Source organism: Coenobita brevimanus, chromosome 70 (assembly GCF_032717465.1).
Source record: "Coenobita brevimanus isolate Jiangsu-jjx chromosome 70, ASM3271746v2, whole genome shotgun sequence".
NCBI lineage: Eukaryota > Metazoa > Arthropoda > Malacostraca > Decapoda > Coenobitidae > Coenobita > Coenobita brevimanus.
The window spans coordinates 17,510,117-17,527,677 of record NC_137023.1 but is presented as its reverse complement, the minus strand read 5'-3'; positions in this window follow the sequence as shown (position 1 = coordinate 17,527,677).

Here is a 17,561-nt window from a genome sequence, read left to right as displayed (position 1 = left end):
CCCCGACAAGGAGAGTATGTTTTCACCCGTGTGTGTGTTTGCCTGTTAGCAGGATTACTCAAAAACTAAAGAGAGATTTGGACTAAATATGGTGGATGGATAGCCCATGTACCAGGGAACAATTATTAACTTTTGGGAACGATGTTTGCTAGTTTGTTTGTCTTTTATCAGGGTTACTCAAAAACTAAACAAGAGATATGAACCAAACTTAGTGGGTACATAGCCCACGTCCCAGGGAACAATCGTTTAACTTTTGGGACCGATCCGGATCGAATTACAGATTCTGGATCCGAAAAACACTTTTTTTTTGCGAAACCCTAATCAATGATGAGAAAACGTAACCCACTGTGAAAAGTGGTTTGGAAATTACGTTGCCCTTGTCAGAGAGATGCGCTCCACTGAGTGCCCCTTTGGTTGTGGATGTGATTTTTACCTCCACCAAAGAGGTTATGTTTTAGCCCGCGTTGGTTTGTTGGTTTGTCTGCCTGTCCGTTAGCAGGATTAGTAAAAAAAAAAGTTATGAACGAATATTGATGAAGTTTTGTGGAAGGGTGGGCCATGGGCCATGGAAGAAATTATTAGATTTTGGGCCGGATCCAGATCCGGAGTATCCCGCACAAATATCCCCAAACGTTCTCGGTGAATTTCAACAAACAGTTGTGGAAAGGTGGGGCATGGACCAAGGAAGAATTGATTACATTTGGGGGTGGATCCGGCTCAGGATACGGCTCCTTTTTTAAGGGAATGGCATTGATGGAGGAAATCGCTTTCAGAGTGCTTTCTAGTTATGGTTGTTATTACTGTGGTAGTGGTGGTTGAAACTGTTATTCTAATAGTTTATGCAGGTGTTGTTTTTATGGTAGTTATATCTGAGGTGATTACTGCCGCAAGTGGAGATACTGTGGTAGTTCAGATTGTGGTAGCAGCGGCTAGGGTCGATATTGTGGCTGTTATGGTAACTGTCATGGTTGTGGTTGTTATTGGCAGGTTTGTATTGTGGTAGGTGTGGTTAGGGTCGTAATTTTGGTAATTTTGGTGATTGTGGTTGAAGTGGTTATCGCGAATGTTGCAGTATTTGTGGCTTCTGTGCTAATTTTGACTGAGGTGGTTGTGTAGGTAGTTGTTGTAAGGTTCCCAGGAGGCAATTGTAGTGCGAGTCAGGCTGCTACATTCGGTTTTTGTCCTCTTTATTTCCCCCAGCAGGGTAATGGGGGACGTTAATGCCATACTCTTGCTGCGAGTAGCCTTCTGGGGGAAGACTGGGGTTTGGTAATACTGGATCGTTGACATTAATTACCCTTGGCCAACCGATAAACAAAATCTAATTTTTCTTCTTGATCGTAGTGCTGGGGATTAGGCTTAGCTTCATTAAAATTTACAATTTCCCACAATCAATTCTTCAGTTCAGTCTCTCTCTCTCTCTCTCTCTCTCTCTCTCTCTGCTGCACGAGTTCTGTCCACGGAAACTCAGTCATCTTACCAATGTTGCCGAGTCATACTGCAGTGGATGGGTTAGAAGTGTATTAAATTTCTACCTTCCAGTGAGCATGTAGGGTAATAAGTAAAAAGTGAGTAGCATAGTGTCCTTTGGTGAGGTTATCCTTTATGTTTTCACGCGGAGAAGGTAGGGAAGGATGTGGTCGCGCACGCAGCCCGGAAGGGCTGGACCGATTTTATGTTTTAAACACATTTTGTCATATTCGTTAAGTATAACATAGAAAGTTTGCCTTTCTGTCCTTTTTGGAAAGCAAAGGAGATGCATATAGGTGTAACTTTTTACAACGAATTTAGATGTGTACAGTGCAGTTGCTAAAGTGGTGCCCCTGATGGTCGTGTTCAGAGCTATTTAGAGTTAATTAGGTCAACATGGCGGAAACATTGTTGCCCGTTATCGTAGAGTTTTTTTTTTTTACATCAACAACCATGTCATTATTAGCTACAGCGGGTCAGACAGGTGGACGGATTGGTGGGGCGGGCAGGGTGGGTGGGGTGAATGGGCAGGGTTGTGGGTGGGTGGGTAATGGGAAAATAAGTCCATGGTGGGAATAAGTCCATGGGCATTGTATCCCTGGGAAAATGGATCCATGATGGAACATAGGTTCATTTGGTAAATTGGGACCCCAGGGATCTTCTCCCACAGGGGGTGTAGCCATCCAGGGTCCCAGGCAATGCCGGTATGCATGATCATAGGGCAACACCTGGTACCCCTGCTAGTGACATAACACAAATCCTGTCGTGGAGAAAGGCTTTTGTTTCAAGTAGAATTTATTCTTTCGTGTGATACATGTCTACTACTTTTCTATTTCTTGTTAATATTTCTCGATCTACCGGCCTCATGCAACAATGGGAAGCTGCAGATAGGGTCAGGATGTTGATATGAAGTATACGAACTAAAAGAAACAATAAACAAAAAAAAACTATTAGCGTTTTCCAGTACTTCTGATATATCTAACACTCTTAAACTTTACAGGAAACATCCTTTCCCCTATTGTAATAACCTTGATATGGTAAACTTGACTTACAGAACACATACATACACATGAGCAAGTGTAGCTGACCATCCATCGTCCTCTTGTTTAATACATTTGATAAATGTAGATAATATCATTAAGTAGGCCCTATTAGAAAAAAAAAATCATCATCCTCTTATTGTATCATAAACACAAAGATGTTACATTAATACTTTATACAAAAATCCATAATTTTCTTATACTAGTGTTGAATTATTACATTTATACGTTTCACATAGAACATCGATCATTCTTTTATTATACTTACGATCCTTAGGAAAAACATCCAACATTCTCTCATAATAAATCTGGATTAATACACCAGGGCCTTATAGGTGACACTGATATTACATTCTCTCATAATAGCCATGATATAATACCCCTGAACTACATCTGTAAAGGCATTAGCTCGGAGCGGTGGTGAGAGCTACTGTGGTGATCGCTAGGGACGTGGGTGTATATCTGACAATTATTTCCACGCGCCACAAGCTTCGACAGTATTATACTGATGGTATTAGTACGCTTGCCTCATAAGCGGATAATGAGATGCGTTCTTTCTGTGTACATCACGTACATCACGCAATAAGCTGCTTTCACCAGCACACATACTGGCGAACACAGTGAGAGACTGGAATAAATTCATATACTGCAAGTCATTCAGACGTGTGTTAGATTATAAGGTATGGAATACTGTAAGACCGTGCTTATTCTGGCAGACGTGTAGTGGATAATTATTCTCCTGCTGCATATTACACCCGTGACAGCGAAGCTAGAATGGGAACTATGTTATACTCGACTCTGTGTGTGTGTGTGTGTGTGTGTGTGTGTGTGTGTGTGTGTGTGTGTGTGTGTGTGTGTGTGTGTGTGTGTGTGTGTGTGTGTGTGTGTGTGCAAATAAATAACTCAAACAGTTTTCATCCAAACATGATTGAAAGGTTGACGGTTAGTCAAAGCGTTCATCTACTGTTTTCAATAAAACATGTCAGTGGTCAACGGTACAGAACTAGGCAAAATTGACCTAGCATAGTCAGTTTATATAGTTTTTATCCAACTTCGACCAAATTCTGCGACAGACCGAGAGTAAGGCAAGATTGTTGTGCCTCCAGTTTGAGAACAATCAAAGGTCAAAGACACAGGGCAAGGTCAGCATTTGCCCCTTGTGTCTGTGTGTGAACAAAACTACTAAAACAGTTTCAATCTGATGTGAACCGAACTTGGTGTAAAGGTTGGGGATCATCCAAAGGGATGACCTATATTTTTTAAGAACAGTAGGTCAAAGGTAAAGGTCACAGGGTAAGTTCAACTTCAACAGTTTTTATTCTCTTCAGACCACTCTTTGGAGAAGGTTTCAAGGTACGTAAGGATAACAGGTACGAGAAGGATGACGAAATTCGATTTTGAGAATAATTAGGCGTAGGTCAAGGTCACAGGGAAACGTCAGATGTCAATGTTACAGGACCATGTCCACTTTGCTTTGATCTAATCTGGACCAGTTACTTGGTGGATGGGTTAAGGGCGAGACAAGGACGAAAGTAATTCGATTGTTCCGTGAATCAGATTGAAGATCATGGTCACAGGGCAAATTTAAATGGTTGTTCAATACCATTTAGTAGTCGTTGGTGTTGTACTCTTTTTTAAGCAAGGAACAGGAACCAAAGGCTAGAAAACTGCAAGATTTTGTCCTCCAAGGAAAAATAAAAACAAGACAAAAAAAGCCAAATTCAAGATTCGTTCTTTTCGAGATGCCTGGACACACTGTTTTTAAAAGGCTGGAGGCCATAGGTAGTAGAAAATACAGACAGAGGAAGACAGTTCTCTAACTGACCTGTTGCATACATGAAGGGCTGGGAGTAACGGTTAACTCTTGCACTAGAAAGCTGGACAGAAAATGGATGAGAATTTGCTGCCAGGTGGTCGCTATGCGCCCGCCGTAGTAGTGAAGGGATGCAAGCAGACAGTTCAGAGGAGCAGTGACCATTGAACTAGCAATAGAAAAGAGATAAAGATGCAACAGTGCGGCGAAGAGACAGAGGTTGAAGGGAGTCTGTGAGAGAATGAGAGCTAATGAGACGAAAAGACTCTGACTCCACCTTGTTGAGAAGAGCTGTATGTGGGGAGCCTCCTCACACAAGAGAGCTGTACTCTACACAGGGCCAAATAAAATCCGTGTATGAAGTCAACGACTGTGCAGGGATTAAGAAGGCACGGAGTCGACATAGCACACCTAATCTCTTAGAAGTAGATTTAACAAGAGAGGCAACACGATCTTTCCAAGATAAATCTCGAGAGAATGAAACCCAAAGTATGTTCAAAGATGATGGAGGATTGAGTTGGACTTTGTTAATTATTATAGGACACTCCTGCAGAAGACTCTGACGAATCTGACGATGAAAAAAACGAATTTTTGATCCAGTAAAGATATTACACTTGCCACAATCAGAGATATGAGGCAAGTCATGTATTAGGTGTGCCATATCCTCATCCCTTGTGAGTGATCTTTGTAATTTTTTCACTAAGTAAAAATTCCCGCTGAAAAAGCCCACAGAATAATATACTGTACACTGTTGTAACGTAGTTACGTATTATGAGAACATTGATGATTTTCGCGTTTTACTGCATCATTAAGTTAATCTAAAAATGTTAGAAATATAAAAGATATTATTTTTTCCTGAAGCCATCCATGAATTTCACTACTCATGTCACTAAACGGATGATTGTAGTGTAGAAATATAGTATCTGATTCCTCTACGGCAACGTGAAACTGTAAGGAAGCAGTTAAACGTTGGGAAGCTTCCATCTGTCTACACTAAACCTTTTTGCAATTACTGTTTTCCAGAACAACATTCCAAACTACAAAAGTTCTCTAGCCTCTCATCGTTTCTAATCAGCTTTCCTCCTCTTGTAGTTACAACGCCTTCATCAAGAGTTTTATATGTTTAATTTTTATTTCTGCCATATTCATCGTCATCAACAAAATACTTATATGAAGTTTTCAGTTTGAAGAGACTTATAAAATTAATGATATCTTCCAGCGACAGTAAGCATAACATAAATTCGTCCTTGTACACTAGATAATATATTGATTAATCTCGCCAGTTTCATAATACAGTTTGTCATAGCTGGCAATGGTGAGGTGCGTTGATGAACATGGGACATGTTTGGCCATAATACCAAGTTAAAGTCCATAACAATAACGAAACAATTTGATAGTTCAAGTTAGGGTACAGTATTGTCAATATTATTCCACGGATATCCACAGCTGTGTCGTTACAACCTCTCTCACACGCTCCACATCCCCCCTTTCTCTCCTCATTTCAGGTTAACCTCTTCCATCCGAGGACGCGCAGTAATATTTTTCCCTCACTCCATAAGGCTTTACTGAGCTTAAGAAAACTTCTTGACATAAACGAGTATATGAAGTTTGTATATCAGTCTTCCTGCTGGAGAAGTCTCTCCTAATCTAAATGTAGCTGTCTGAAGGCAGCAGGAACAAACTTGAAATACTGTTCTTCATCGCAGTGTCGAAGAGTAGTTTTGAAAAAGAAAGAATAAGGAAAGAAAAGACAGTCCTTTCTTTTACCGATCCCACCTCTATCTCACCACTTAAGCATCCAGTTCGTCCAATCAGGGTTGAGATATGCAAAGTAAAGAATCATTCCTTGACCTAACCTAGATTTGTTTTTGGAAGTGGACATAGTAGAAAAGTGGACAGTATTTCCATGGATCTTGTTCTTCATGTAAAAACTGATTTCATTCACGAGAGGTAGTTGCTTTAAAATTTGTGATACCCAGCTCCATGCAGTAAAATTCGACAGTGCGCGTAAGGAAAGTCTCCTTCCACTCAGTATGAACATCCGATTTAACATTTTAGTTCTAGGGCAAGCTTTTACCTTCTTCTGATTAACGTTACTTTATCCTTCTATATATATATATATATATATATATATATATATATATATATATATATATATATATATATATATATATATATATATATCTATCTATCTATCTATCTATCTATCTATCTATCTATATATATATATATATATATATATATATATATATATATATATATATATTGGTAGGTGGGGGCACTCACCATCCACTCACTCGATGTAGTGCTGCTCTCGGGTGTCTGCCCTTTCCTCTCCTCCATCCTTCTTTCCTTCCATCCTCTTCTGTCTTTCCTTCATTCTTTCCTCATCCTTCTGCCTACGGTTGACTTTACACTCCCTCTTCTGTCTTTCTTTCCCTCATTCTTTCCTCCTCCTCCTGCTTGTGGGTGACTGTACACTGAGTGACAAGCCAATTTATTTTCTGTACACTAGGAAACCATTTACTACGCTGAGTGGTAACCATATAGCCAAATTTTGGCGCCTGGTGGTTTAGTGGGTAATTATTGCACTCCAGTCGGATTGAGCCGGTGAAGGTTTATATCCAAGGGATGTTTGGGGTTTATTGCTCATGCAATGCCACTCAGGGATGAGTGAGGCTGGTCACTCTCATCGTAAATGTCAGGACCAACTTGCCTAGCCCCGAGCTGCTACGCTCCTCATGGGGCAACGTAGGATTGGATGAATATATACATATATATATACATATATATATATATATATATATATATATATATATATATATATATATATATATATATATGAGAATGCCTGTCTTTTTGTGCTCTTTAGATATAGAGGGAGCTTCATATAGATCTCTCTAAACAGTTTTAACAAATCTAACGTTTTACGGCGAATTTAGATATGTACATTAGTTGCTGGGATTTGTGAAACGTTGCTAAAACGCAAAAAAGTTATTTTTATTTTTTATTTCATTTTATTTTATTTTTTTCTTTTGCGTGTGTGTTCTTCTGTTGATGTAAATCGGTACTACACATTTTTCGATGCCTCTAACAACGATTTTCGGAACGTCGGAGCAGAGCATGCCAGGCGAGCAGCGCATTCAGGGCGAGCAGACACTCACGAGTAAATATGAAGGTTGGGCACAGAGAACATAATTCAGATTAACTGATGAATCATATAATTAGAACTAATGAAGGCGGTTCAAATTAACTAATTCGTATATACCGTATTTAAAAGAGGAAGTTTATCTGTCAGTCTCTCAGTCTGTCCTCTATGGAAATCGAGGGTTATGCATAGAGGCCTCTCTAAACAGCTCTAACAGGTGTTAATTTCTCGACGAATTTAGATGTGTACAGCACATTATAGTTAGTAAAGTGACGCCTCTGTTGGCGAAGATTAAACTTATTAGAAATAATCAGGTGAACATGCTGGAAACATGGTTGCCAATCGCCGTATCTTTTTAATACAGCCGTATTATTATTAGCCACAACGAGTCGGATTGGTGGACAGATTGGTGGATGGGCAGGCCGGATGTGGTGGGTAGGCAGGGTTGGTTGCTGGGTGGGTAGTGGGAAAATAGGACCATGACGGGAATAGGTCCAAAAGAAATATATACCCCAGCGGAAATGGGTTCAAGGAAGAGCATAGGTTCATTGGTTAAAATAGGACCCCGGCGGTCTTCTCCCACCGAGGTATTTGCCATCCAGGGTTCCAGGCATTGCTGGTATACACTATCATAGGATTATACCCAGGCAACGCCGGGTACCCCAGCTAGTTATCAATGGGTCAAGAGAGTTAGTTTTTATTAAAGACAGTCAATAATTTAGTCATGAACCCCTTCATTTTGAAGTTTTCTCCCTGGCTACTGCTAGACAATTAACTTAGGAAAGACTTCACGGTAAGGTAAGGGATAAGTTAACCCTTCGATAACGTCTGAACTTCTCTGTTCAATAAATTCGTCCTGATTTAGCTAGAATAACAATCCTTAATTGAACACACATAAAAAATGGTTAAGTAAGACAGTTTCCCATCATTTGGCAGAAAGATTTCTTTTTCTATAGCTGCTGATTACAGATTTTGAAGTAAGTACAGTATCATACCCATGCTGCACTATCTCAAGGAAAGTGTTACATGAAGTATAAATAAATCGAGTTCAAGTAGTAACATTATGGAAACACTGTTGGACGGAATTGCACCAGATTTGAAATAATGGCTTAGGACCATCGGAGGGGCAAGTGATTATATTTTGAGCAAAAAGCGTAGCTCAACACACAAAAAAAAAGATTAAAAAAAAAAAAAGACTATTTATTGGAATTAAGCCAAGTATAAAATAATACTTAGCGACGACCAGAGGAATAACTTGAAAATTTGTTGACTGAAAGAGACCATAGATCAAGGCTAAGGTATTAACAACATGAAAACACAAAATTATACATCGCGAATGAAACAGGGACATGGGACTAAATCTACAAGTGTTCTTGTCGAAAGCTTTTCCTATAGTCTTGATATATAACCATAATAATTTGCAAGGAGTTACGGTCAGAGCTGGTTCAATTTTGACCTTGAACTTGAAAACATTGGTAGAGGAGTGAGGTCTCTGAGTGCTCTTGCCTAACATTCATATCATAATTTCCAGGTTACGTAATCATTCGTCTCCATTTGAGGTAAGTTATGACACTGAAACCAAATACGATTTTAGTCACAGATACCTTTCCTAAGCACCGCTATAAATACTGTACCCGATTTAGTCATTGAAAAACTAGTGGATATATGACAGTTGTAAAGTATAAGGTGACCTGGAGTACACTTGGTTTCGGCAAAACAGACTTCTCTGTATGGAATGGTTATAATAGAAAGTATGAGGGCAATTACTGGAGACTCTTGCCTACCCACCGCCAACAGCCAGGCAATCACATTTGGGGTAGCAACCTGAGGTTAGGAATCACAAAACTAAAGGTTAAAGGGGGGGAGGGAGGTGGGGGCACGAGTTTTCTGAACTACTCGTATTTGTTAATTTACGGTCCCTGGAGACGTCCATCACTCACTTGGTCGATGTAATGATGGCCTGTCTCCTGCCGACTTGGCCAGTGATCTCCTATAATTTTCTCTAGAAAATTACTTAAAATGTTGGCTGCTAACCCTATAACCAACATATACGCCCTTGGTGTTTTAGTAGCTTAATACTTTTAACCTGATATGGTCTATCAGGGTTCATTCTCAGAGCAGGGCTGGGGCCTGGGGTTCACTGCTCACATAATTCTCCTAAGGGTCGAGTACCTGTTACCCTTACCTTAAATATCAGGACTAAATAGCCTAGCTTTCTGGTCCGTATGCTTCTTATGGGGCAATAAGAGGAAGGGCTGTGAGATATACGAGTGGAAATACAAACAGATTATCCTCACTACAATAACCTTTTCCTTTCTCCGGAGTCTTCGGCAATGCTAGACGTAATGGAATATAATGCAATGCAGACAGTGGGTGGTAACGTCCTGAGTGTGTGTGTGTGTGTGTGTGTGTGTGTGTGTGTGTGTGTGTGTGTGTGTGTGTGTGTGTGTGTGTGTGTGTGTGTGTGTGTGTGTGCTGTAGGCTCTGCAGTTGGTAATTTTAGCAGTTAATCACGGGTGTGGTATAAATACAGGCTCATTCTGCTGCTGTCATCAAGGAACACCACTCCACAATGGCGACAATAAAACCTCCTCATAAATCCTTTGACCTTATCATCAGTCGGGGAGTTACGACGGGGATCCTCGTGCTAAATGTAGGCGGGCTAGTCTAATAACATTCATTTCATTTTTTTTCCTCCCAGCACACATATGAATTATACAATTTTTCTTCCCTGTACACGCACAAATCATGCAACGTTTGATTACGCAAAAACCTGGGGGAACAATAAGTTTTTCCGGGCATTAACAGTTCGCGCGTTGTTAATTGCATGTGTTGCCTCTGACTGCTGGAATAAATGCAGGACGACGAGGTGAAAATATGGTCATAGTGTGCCCGAGAAACACCCAACACATTTGACAAAACCGAAGCTGAAGGGATAAGGGTAATAATAGGTGGACTGTAGGATGAATGCAATACCAGTAGGAACATATTGAAAAAAGTAACGAGAGAGAGAGAGAGAGAGAGAGAGAGAGAGAGAGAGAGAGAGAGAGAGAGAGAGAGAGAGAGAGAGAGAGAGAACAAGTGAACCAAGTATTGCCATGCAATACAAAGTCCCCTACCTGATAACCATACATATGTAACTGACCTTGGGAGTAGATGGCCGGTTGTTCCGCACAACACACCGTCATGGTGTTGGGAACAGTTGCGTGAAATTCTATCAAAATCTGTCCACGCTTGTGGAAGTTACAAAGCGAACACGAAATTGAGGACGAACGTACTGATGTACTGACGTACTGACGGAACCGCGCAAACCTATAGCCTGCAACCTGTTTGACCGGTAGGGAAAGAAGAACATAAATAAAGAGCCTCATTGCATCAGAAAAGTTGTCTACTATGCTCCGTTTCAAACTAGCATTACACTCTTCCACGACTCACTCCCTTCCACATTTGTCATACTTCTGCACTGGAAGCTTCAACACCACCGCCAAAGGATCGATTCAAAGGCATGTCCTCACAGACAGAGGGTAACTGTGTTTTTGGACTAAAGTCTATCTATATCTATATACCTAGACTGCTTCCCCCAAGGAAAGGGAGGTAGCCGAGACAGGACGACACACTCCCCATTTACTCATCCATTCAAACACATTCATTCGCATCTTAGCCCCAAAGGGGACAACGGACAGATCCTCACCGCACCACACTGCACGAGGGTCAACTGCGCAATGCAATCAGTGACATCCGCAGCAGGGCCCGACAGCAGAGCTGGTTTACCCCTGCCACATCATAACAGACTCACCCCCTTACCCGCACCTGACCTGAAATAGCTGATCAGACCAAATGCGGGAGAATATCCCCTCAGGGCTGCGTCATCACTTATTCATTCACAATTTCTCTCCATTTATTTCTGTCACGCACAGCCACTCTTCCTTGCTCAACAGACATCCCTATCGCATCCAGCGCTCTCTTCACACTGTCCATCCATCCTATTCGTGGTCTTCCTCTCAGTCTTACACCTCTCACATCAGATCTAGTTATCTTTTTCACCAATCGCTCATTATCCATTCTCTCCATATGCCCAAACCATCGCAGCACCCTCTGCTCAACTCTACCAGCCATCTCCCGAACAACTCCAGTTCTCCTTCGCACTTCATCATTCCGCACTCGATCCATACGCGTCACTCCACACATACTCCTCAGACACCTCATCTCCATTACATTCAAACGTTTCCTCTCTGCTACACCCATATGCCATGTTTCAGCCCCATATAATGCAGTCGGTACTAAAGTAAAAAAATAAAAAATAAAGTCTTCATGTAGTTCCGACCAACTGAAAACCTTCCCCTACTCTGATCAATTGTTTATAGAGTGATTCGTCACCATGCTTAGTCATTTGCACGGACACAAGTGTGCACTGGCTGTGTAAGGGCCTCAAGGCCAAACCATCGACCTTTCTCTGAGCCTTTGATTTTCGACCGATTATTCTCCAGATCAGCCTGCTTCATCCTCACCTGACCCTTAACCTATCAACCAAGTTTGGTTTCAGTCGGGTCAAGAAGTGCTAAAGCTTACCTTACCCTATAACCTTGACCATTTACCTCTTGTTCTGGAGGTTGAGTAAATTCATCCACGGCTAACCACAAACGCTTCCCCAAAGTTTCATCCAAATCGAATCAAAACTATCTGTGTACAATACAAAACATTGTCAGTGTCCTGTTACCTTTACCTCCGACTGACTATTATGAAAATTAAATAACTTTACCCATTTCTGTCCCTCAACCATTTGAACAAGTATTGACAAAATCAGAAAAAAAAAATGTGAGGATTCGGTATTGTCCTACGACTTATGAAATTGTCCATCAAATTAATACTTGTGACTTTGTTGATCCTCAGTCACTGTGTCAAGTTTGATGCTATTTCATTCATTATTATTCCATAATCTTGCAAACGGACAAAAAGACAAAATTGACTAAACCTATTATCCCCAAGTGGTTTCTCGGTTGATGTATTTATAGAGAAAGAAACACCGATGTGGGACTTAGTGTGTATTGACGTGTCGCCTCATGGCTTCCTCAGAATACAACTGCTGATACACACCACATTTCCTGTATATATAGCAGAAGGCACAACCACACCACCACCCCTAAACTCAAAACATCGCCCCCCCCTTCCTTCCTATCCATCCCCATCCCCTGTCTTCACCCAGCTTCTTGCCCATATATACAACACTTGTGTGTGCACTCACACACACACACACACACACACACACACACACACACACACACACACACACACACACACACACACACACACACACACACACACACACACACACACACACACACACCACACACACACACACACACACGCGCACATACACACACACACACACACACACGCACATACACACACACACACACACACACACACACACACACACACAGACACACACACACACTTGGACACTAGTCACACATACATACACACACACACACACACATACATACACACACACACACACACATACACACACACACACATACACACACACACACACACACACACACACACACACACACACACACACACACACACACACACACACACACACACACACACACACACACCTGTGCTGGGATCGGCAATCCCTTTCCCCGTGTGACTATTTCCTTACCCAACATAACTTCCCTCTCCCTAAGGACTTCCCACTTCACCTGTCCCTTGTTTCTCTCCGTACTTGTGTCGTGATCCGTAATCCCTTTCCCCTTGACCTCGCCTTCCTTACCCACCTGCCCCCCCCCCACCACCCTTGCCAATATCTTACCCCCCTAACACCCCCACTGCCTCCTGTTATATATACAGGAAATGTGGTGTATATTCAGCAATTGTATTCCGAGGAAGCCATGAGGCGAAACGTCAATACACACTAAGTCCCACATCGGTGTTTCTTTCTCCAATTTGACAACGAAAAGTCAATCAATATGTATTTATGGTCACAAGAAAGAGAGAAAATATAAGATTATCAATATGAATGGATGGAAGAAATGCAGAAAGAAGAGATGAAGAAAACACAGAAACAAGAATGCATTTGGGATGGGAGGAGATACAGAGTTTTTTACCTATTGATACATTCCATGCAGTACTATGGTCCTTTCACCGCAAGAAGTCCGTTCAGGGTGGGGCCCACCTGGTGAATCACCTCTAGCGATGCTGCCAAATCAACCATAGTACATGCCTCTCTCTCTCTCTTATTTCCCATCTATGTGCTATTTGAAATTGTTTTTTTATATTCTGTATATAGTAAATGAAGTTATATAGTACACTGAGTATCAATTTTTAGAATTATCACAACGATTTGAATGAATTCTATGACACGCAGCAGCGCTTTTTTCCCATGTGCCACGCCGTGGTCGGCGAGAGACCCAGGGTCACTCCCTGTCTAGCCCCCACCCAGGATGGAAGGTCCCACAACTCCCATATATATATATATATATATATATATATATATATATATATATATATATATATATATATATATATATATATATACATATATATATATATATATATATATATATATATATATATATATATATATATATACATAGAGAGAGAGAGAGAGAGAGAGAGAGAGGGAGAGAAACAGGTGGAATGGGGGTAGGTAGGGAGAGAGTGATAATCCGATAATTGGTGGTCAAACTGGCAACGTCGCACTCGGGGGAATTCCAACTTCTGCCACACCCTGAACGGACTTCTTGCGGTGAAAGGACCATAACAACGCGTTTGTTGCTGGTGGATGTTGTAATGGTTATAGGACTCTGAATCTAATCCCATCCCAAATGCTCTAGAGTTTTTTATTATCCCATGTTTCTGCACTTTTTCCCTCCCTGTATCTTGACAATCGTTTTGGAATAAAACTTTAGTTTTTTAGTCTATCATCTTTTCTCTGCAAGCTAGCTACCACACACAAATGGTAAAGTACTTTTAAAGTACACTTTGTGAACGCGTGTAGCGAACAAGTGTTTGTATAATAGGCCTGTCATCATAATTTCATCTACATCCAAACTTTCAACGTTTCTGGTGAGGTGTTGAACAGTAACAGGAGAATATTTGAGCTAAAATGTTTTCTTTCTCACGGTTTCTCTCTCTCTCTCTCTCACGTTTTCCCCTCTGAATGTGAATATAGCGAGGCGCCGTAGCTCTTATCACACTGGCAATATTCAGTTCTCTGCTCCTGACTTGCCGTGACAATGAACTGTGTCGGTAAACGCTTGGCTCTTGATCGAATGGTAAAACCCAGAAATGGGGAGTTTACCCTTCCTTATTTCACCCCCTAAACATAGAAAAAAACGTTCAGGAAGAAATATGAGCGTAATATCCGATGTTTAATTGTTAGAATTCATGCAAGAACACCGTGTTAAAGCAGGAAATCTTTTTAAATTCGATTTCATAGTAGAGCATATAACTGAAGCTCTCGGTACATTCTTTTGGAAAGCTGGGATTCCAGGGGGTTTGTTTGGTCCCATGAGTAAATATATAGCTAAAAACAAATTTTATTGAATGTATCTGCTACCTGCTGAAAGAATCTCTTCTCTATCTCCAGGGATGTCCCGAGCAGTATGTGATTAAAGGGGGGGGGGGTAAGAAAATTTTTTAACCAACTTGATCCGTTTGGCATTACGGTTTGACCAACTAAATAGAAATAAACAAACCAAATTTATGACCCCCTCCCCTCCTTGCCACCGTTCCATGGGTGACAGGGGTCCATGTCCAGTTACCTTGATTATTTACCGTTTGGTGCTTGATTTTGGCTTAGATTATTCCCCTGACAGGAAGGAAACTAGAGTACTTTGTATTTTGTCCTCTAAATATATATATATATATATATATATATATATATATATATATATATATATATATATATATATATATATATATATATATATATGTATTTACGGTATATAAAGAAAAACGTATGCAAACAATATTTTGTCCTCTTGGAGACCTCTCCTTATATGTAACAAAAAAGTCTCCACTCGCCATTTTTGACCGACTTAGTAGGTAATTTTTTGACCATCTCAGAACACACATTGCGGGGTGACCCCCACCCCCCTCCGCTCGGGCCATCCCTGTCTATCTCACATAGTAGAGATGTTAGCCTCTGAAACCCATCGCGGTCGGGTTGTGTGCAGTTGGGCCGCTCACTTCACGCCTGAACACAAGGTAAACATTGCTTCTCTACGCTTGCTCGCTCGCTAGTAATAAAACGACTTTTAACTATGTAATGATCGCTACCGCTATTTCTACTATATTATAGACATAACTCTTACGTGGGATAAGGCAACACTAACCCGTGTAGTTTTAGATGATCTTGGAGAAGTATGAGTGTTAGTTAATGTTCTAAGGCGCATACTGTAAGTTCAGCGCCGCTCTAAGTGTGACAAAGCACATCCCCGGTTGTTACGGAACGATTTGGTGACATAACACGGTCGTGTACGTTTTTCCGTTTTTAAGTTATGGCTAATGATAAAATCAAATAACTACATGACATTTTTGCAACTCGATTTCATGACACCTACGAAGGTTAGGGGGATTTTAGAGAAGCACCGAATTAAATGAACGAAATCTTTTAGTTTGAATGCTTAAAGCTTGGGTTTGCAATCGTTTTGGTGTGCGGGCCCCCATGTTTTATGTACATGACGTCATTTGAACCTGAGCCAACATTTGTAGCTGACAGGTGATAAAGTTAGAATGAAATGCAGGTGTGGATGCATTTGAGTCGAGGTCAAACGTAAATTTAATCTGGGATGAATTGGGGATATGACTGAGACATAAAAAGGCAAACATAGTAACAGAGAATGCTCTCCCTGCCTGTCATACCCTCCAACGAAAATATACTCCAGAGAGGAACAAAGGGATACGATTGTTTGCAGAGAAGCTGACAAGCAAGATCTCCAGGAAAGTAATAAAGAAAGGAACACATCTTTTACATCCTAGAACCTGAAATTAGGAAGAGTAGTGGCAACTGTCTCGAGCAGTTCGGTCTTTTACCCATCCCTCTCCAACGATATGGAAATTTTGACTATTTTTGAAACTCTGATATGAAATAGACCCAGCACTGCTAGGTTACTTGGTCACCCAAAAACCTTTTGCCAAACTAGTTCCTCCTTATTTCCTTAGTAAAATGGAAGGTTTCCAGTGTCTCCAAAATTAACAAAATTGCCTAGATGTTGCAGGATTAATTACAATATACGTCATCGTACTCAAGAGGTTAAATTCTTATGTAATTAACACTTACCATACATCAGATGCAAAATTCAGTTACGTAACTGATGACCCCCACCCCGTTTTTAGTCCAGTTTACTTCTTAAAACTGGCAATCTTCCCACAAGTTAAATAATTTCGTCTGGAGTTTGTAATATTTATATACCAAAAGACGTCATCGCAATAAGTAGGTTTAACTGTGTAATAGGATTAACCTTTCTCCATTATGGCCGTCGTACACCGGTACGAGAATTCTTCATTCAGATGAAATTACTTCTTGCAGCAAAAGGGATAATTATGGCGATTTAGGCTGTAAAACCTTTGCTCCCACTTGAGCTTACATATCTGATGTTTGGATTATGTTTTCATGGTATTAGAGTTGTGTTGTGCTTTTACTTGAGAATGGCACCATATCTGTAAACTCTTCCAAGCTTAGGATGTGTATAAGATTATTTGCATATGTGTTTGTCTTTACAGTCATACTAGTGCTTGCCCGCAAAAATTTGCGGAACCAACTAATAGCCTTTCCATCACAATATGTTTTCAAATAACGTTATTTTTGTTTCCATACCATTATAGAGCCCACAATGACCAATTCTCACCAAACATTAAAAAAAAGAAAAGAAAAGAAAAGGGTTTCGCATATTTTCTCGAGTCCCAATTTCCGACAATTTCTAGATGTTGTGTCTCCCGTGATCTCCATTTTTATTTTTTTTTTCTGATACTTCCTGAACTTATGCCGCCCTAATACAAAAAGAATTAGGTCGATATCTGTCCCCGTTCTCGTGCAAGAAACGAACAAAAGCACAGACAGACATTTTCGCGTGTC